The sequence below is a fragment of the Curcuma longa genome, chromosome 8 (genome assembly GCF_044706935.1).
Source record: "Curcuma longa cultivar G26 ecotype Majalengka, Jawa Barat chromosome 8, ITB_CL_G26_1.1, whole genome shotgun sequence".
Lineage (NCBI taxonomy): Eukaryota > Viridiplantae > Streptophyta > Magnoliopsida > Zingiberales > Zingiberaceae > Curcuma > Curcuma longa.
In genome coordinates, this window is record NC_133868.1 from 11,909,196 (window position 1) to 11,915,742 (window position 6,547).

Here is a 6,547-nt window from a genome sequence, read left to right on the forward strand (position 1 = left end):
AGTAGATAGCCTTAATCATAGTAACAAGGGTCATGTAAATGTGATCATGTATGTCATGATACGCAATGCAACAATCATAGCAAACAAATGCAACAGTCATGGCAAATAAGTGCAGCAATCGCAAATGTATGAGTAAAGTAAACTATGTAATAATTCTACCAACAAATGCATGTAAATATGCATCAAACAACACAATAAAAAATAAGTCACTGTCTGCACTCTACAATCCCAGTCACTCCTCGGAAGTGAGCTGAGGGGCCAAACAAGACATAATCAAATGTAAGTCATCCGCACTCTACATTCCCACGAAAGAGTTTACATGTAATCTAGATCGAACAGTAAATAAAATTATACAGCATCCCGCTGTGCTTAATTATTATTATAATAATGCATAATAACCTCGACATGCCCGAGGGTTCCAATCACACATTACATCCATGCACAACACACAATCATACACATCACAATTTAGGCCATAATAGTTGAAATTAGGAATCCTGCAACCACAGAGTTAATCTATTTGCAAATCCTACTATTATCCTGCCTATATTTATGTATTAAAAGTGCATAAATTAACTGAAATCAAACACACAGAGTCCTAACCAATGCTCTGATACCATTGTTGGTGCTTGGAATTTTGTTTCGTTTAATCCTTACCAGATAAAAATTTTTCAAAGACAGAATCTTTTCAAGCAACCCTCATATTCGATCAACCATGTGCTTGATTGATGCATAAGATCATTGGGCTCTTGTGTTGGTATTCAAGATCCATATATAAAGGAAACAATTTATGCAGCGAAATAAATAAATTATACCTTTCTTCTTGAGATTGTGTAGGAGATGTTCTTTACCCTAAGACCTCTTGATCTTCTGCTGTATTCCTCTCCTCTTTTTGGACGTTGTGTGGGCAACGATCTTTCAAGATAACTCCATCGAAATTCCTTCTCTTCCTTTCTTCTAATCCGATGGCAAGCAAGAGAAAAAACTTCCTCTTCTTCTTCCTCTTCCCTTCCTTCCTTCTCTTCTTCTTTCTCCTTTCTTGGCCGCCGGCCCTTACAAATAAGGTATCCTTGTGCACCGGCCCTAGCAAGAAAAAAGAGAGGGGACGCCTTAAGCAAACAAGGGAACGAGGAAAGGTTGGGGGTGGCGCCAGCCCTAGCAAGCAAAAAAGGGGGAGAAGAGCTTTGTTGCCGCCGGCCCTAAGAAGGATTAAGAGGCAAATTAGAATTATTTTTTTTCCTCTCCCAATCCTTCCCTTTTATAGCTTTGCCATCCTAGAAAATTTAGAAAAAAATCTAATTGAATTTTTTTTTATAATTTTGTATAACAAAATTTATATAATTTTGTTGTATAACAAAATTTATATAATTTTGTTGGATAACAAAATTTCTTTATTAAATTTTGTTGGATAACAAAACTTAATAAAATTTTGTTGCATAACAAAATTTATATAATTTTGTTGGATAACAAAATTAACATAATTCTACTTAGAATTAATCCGAATTCTATTAACTGAATTCTTAACGGAATTCTAAACGGAATTCTAACAGAATTCTTTAACAGACTTCTTAACAGAATTCTAATAGAATTCTAACCGAATTCCAATAGAATTCCTAATAGAATTCTAACATAATTTCATGGGTGGATACGAGATTTTATCCAGAGGCTACAGCAAGGACCTAGAGGAGGAATTGATTTTGGCCTCCTGATGGGCTTGAGCTTCCTGTGTTCTCCTTGAACACCCAACTCAAGTCCATCAATAATAACTCATACTACTAAAGGGTTATTATTGAACTACCCCACCAATCCTATATTATAATATGGGCTCCTTCTTATCATGAGTGCATTAATCTCCCTGTGTTTAAGATATCGTATGTCCGTCAATTAATTGAATTACTGACAACTCAATTAATTAACTTTTAAATCCAAGAGTAGTACCACTCAACCTTATTATCATGCGAAACTAAGTCCACCTGCAGGGTTTACATGATAATCCTTATGAGCTCCTCAAGGGGACATCATCAGCCTAAATATTAAGACACAGTTTTCTTCTATAATCAACAACACACCATATACATAGCATTATCTCCCAACTCATCAGGCCTTTTGATTTAACGAATAAATCTCACCCTTTGATGAATTAAAAAAAATACATACTAAGTATATGTGTTTGTTATTATATGGGATTAAGAGTATGCACATCCATAATAACTGAGGTCTAGTTCGATTATATAGTCAGTATAAATCGAACGACCTCAAACGGTCTTGCTCAATACACACAAAGTGTACTAGCATAATTTAATAGTCAAGATAAACTAATGTTAATTACACTACAACCATTCTAATGGGTTGTCTCATTCCATCTTGGTTGTGAGCTACTATTTATAATTTATAAAGAACTGATAACATGATCTTCTGTGTGGCACCACACACCATGTTATCTACAATATAAATTAAGTGAACAACTGCATTAACATATATCAGAAAATAAAATGCAATATTTGACCAAGGTGATTCTCATTTCAATATTATTGCAAAATAGATGTTTATACAAAAAGCAAGGCTTATAGTATACATCCCAACAAAGTGCTCCGCGATCCTCAGAAAACCCCTCCATGAACCGCGGCTTCGTATTGTGCAGCAGGTCGTCGAAAATGCCAAGAACAGAGGTCGCACTCGTCGAAGAAACCCTTGTCATCGCGCGCCTTCCAGTAGCCGAATTTCACCCAAAGGACTGGCTTTAGACTCCTCAGTGATCAAGGAACACAATGGAATCGATTTGGGAGGACGGGGCTTAGCCTACACGTACGCTCCCAAGCAGAGCTTCTGTTGCAAGGAACACGATGAACAGTGGTTGTGCCACTGTTCATCGTGTTCGGGTTTACCTTTTATCTCAGCCGTTAATGAAGTGATCTGAACCGTTGGTTCTTGATCCAATGGAGAAAGCTTGATTTTGGGGTTTAAGGGAGACTTAGGGTTTGTGGAGAATGGTGGATCTTGATCGGGCTTGAGTTAGGTCATGTCTTCAATGTGGGCTTGATCAATTTGGAGTAAACTTGACTCGATTCGATCGCGGTTGAGCTCGATCTTGATCCAATTATTTGAGCCCTACAATCGATTAAACTCAATTAATACAAAATTAGCCATTAAATCATGAAAATTATAATCAAACCTCCAATTATACAATATAACGCAAATATGATCAAATCGATTTATTATGCAATTTATTTTCATGCAAGAACCCAAAAATGAATCGATTAAAGTGCATACAAACCCTAACTCATCACTACCACATAAAGATCTATATGAATATAATCAAGAATTCCCTCTATTTTATGTGTGATTGTTTTGAACTATACTTTATTTTATTTTTTAAGGACACAATACTTACAGAAATTAAATTTGAAGGTCTTGACACCCTTCAATAAATTTCTTTTATGAAGCTCTATCATCCCATGCTCATTTATATGACCCAACTGCATATGCCACAAAATTGTATTATCTAATTCAGGTTCTACAATATCAACTCTACCTATAATTGTGGTACCTTACAATTTATAAATGTATCATGCTAGTTTCTATCCTTTCATCACTGTTAAACCACCTTTACTCACTTTCATCACTCCATTTACATATTTATAACTATAACCATTACAATCTAAAGTGCCCAATAAAATCAAATTTTTTGTTAGATCTAGTACACGTCTAACATCGCATAATGTTCTAACCACACCATCAAACATTTTAATTTTGATATTTCCTATTCCAACAACTTTGTATGCATCGTTACCCATCAAAACAAAATCAAAATTTATTGACATGTAGGTGTCAAACTATTCTTTATTAGGTGTCATGTGATAGGAACATGTTAAATCCATAATCCAAGAATCTATTAGGTGCTCTGAACCCGATAAAACAAAAAGTATATCACCATCGCCACTATCTAAATTTTCTTCTTCCCTTCCACTATATTTGTAGATTTTGATGAACTATTTTTATTCTCTACATTCACTTTCTTTTTCTCTAGACAATCTGCTTGATATGACCCTTTATTCTGTACTTGTAACACGTGATTTCCTTCTTCCTCGATTTAGATTTGGTTTTATTGCTACCTAATCCATACTGAGACTTGTTTCTCCTATATTCTTTGTTACCTCTCATCATGAGCCCTTCACTTTGAAAAATCTCATCATTAGCTTTCTTTCACTGATGAAAACCCAACATAGTACTTGTGACCTCCTCCAACTTGAGAGTTTCCTTCCCCATATTAGAGTTGTAACCAATTTCTCATACGTAGGAGATGCTGGTAAACAATTCAACAACATCAACACATTATCTTCTTCTTTGATCTTTACATCAATCCGTTTCAAATCACTTATGATCTGATTGAATATGTTGATATGTTGACTTAGATCTACACCCTCTGACATCTTAAGTAGAAATAACTTCTACTTAAGATAGAGTTGTTTGTCAATGATTTGGGCATATACCAACTTTCTAATTTATGCCAAACTGTCATCGATAATTCCTCATCCATAAATGATACATCACATCATTAGTTAGACAAAGCCTAATTATTGACACAACCTTCACTTGTAATTCCTCTCAATCTATCTTCTCTATCCCTTCTGGTTTCTTTTTGCCTAATGTCTTTACCATGCTTTATTGCACCAATAGATCTTTAACCCTCCTCTGTCATAATCTAAAATTATCAGTTCCATCAAACTTTACCAGATCAAATTTCGTAGATGAAATCTTGTACATGATAACTTGTGCTCTATTACCAATTGTTGTAAAACGCACAACAAATAATGGCACAAGACTTGAAGCAATCTCCAAGGCAATGGTATAAACAATTTGACTCCTACATTATTCATAATGGGTATAAAAGATGTGAGTATGATTGTTGTATTTATGTGAAAGGTCTTGATGACGATTCACTTATTTTCTTGTTACTTTATGTAGATGATATATTGATTGCTATGAGAAATATGAGTGATGTTGATAAATTAAAATTTTTATTGAGTAAAGAATTTGACATAAAGAATTTGAGTGCAACCAATGAAATTTTTGGGATGAAAATTCATAGAGATAATCATTGAGAGATTATGGTTATCTCAACGTAGTTATGTGAAGAAGGTGTTAGACAGGTTTAATATGGGTAATCAAAATTTATGAGTACACTACTGACACTTTATTTCAAATTATCCATTGCACAGTGTCCAAAGATAGATAATGAGGTTCAAGACATGTCAAAAGTTCTATACGCTAGCATAGTGGGATGTCTGATGTATGCTATGGTTTGCATGAGACTAGATTTGACACATGCTGGTAAAGATTTGACACATGCTGGTAATAGGGTGAGCAAGTTTCTTTCAAATCCTGGTCAACAATATTAGGATGCAGTCAAGTGATTTTTTAGATACTTGAGAAATATTGTAGATTATGGTATCATGTTCAATAGAGTAATCGTTTAGTTGCGAGATATGTAGATGCAAACTATGCAAGGGATTTGGATGACAGAAGGTCTATCACATAATATGTATTCACTCTAGTAGGACTCACTTGTTGGAAGTACATGATACAACTATAGTTGTGTTATCTACTACTGAGTTGAAGTCCAAGGAAGCATTAAAACTCACAAGGTTGGTCAAAGAACTGATGTTCAACAAGCTGAAGTCAAGTAATATTGTGATAGCCAAAGTGACATCTATTTGATGAAAAATTAGGTGTATCATGTGAGAACCAAGTATATAGATATAAAATTTCATAAGACCAGGAAGTTGGTTTCTTCTAGTGAAATATTACTTTAAAAAGTCCACACTTTTGAAAGTATTACAAATATGTTGACAAAGTCTATAGAGAAGTTTAAGCATTGTTTGAATTTGATAAATTTCTCTAGTTGCTAGATGGGATGCATTCTAACTTAGTGTCTCAGGTGGAGTTCTCCGATATACATTTTCTCCTAAAGGGTGGTTATTTGCCAAGGTGAAGAATGTTGAAGTATGTGGCTCATGCAACAGCCATCAACAAAGTCGTGGTGGGAAATACAAATAGATCGTGTCAACTGTTGGAAAGTCTATTGCATGACCGTGCCACAAAGCACAGCCAAGCCGTGCTTCTTATTGAAAATCCATGTTTCAACATAACACGATCATAGTCTTTGACATGGGCAGACCATGTTCTAGATGCAGATAATATAGACGTATTTACGACTTAATACCTTTATATGACTAGGATTGTATAAATACAAAAGATGTAATCCTAATTGATTATTCTAAAGGAGAAATTCTTGCCGTTGTTTCCTAGATATATCATTGAACCATTTATCTCTCTTGTCCTTTTCTTTTCGATAGCTTCGAGTCTTCTGTCGTTATTTATTGTGCGTTTTACAACAGGGATGAATTCAATACCAATAAAAAAAATTAAATTTTATCAAAATCTCGAATAGAAAATCGTTTGCTCTCTCCCTAATTTTTAAAATTAATTCCGCTTTATGATTTAATATACAGTGTATCCCGCGTATAAAATTGTAAACAGGTCATTA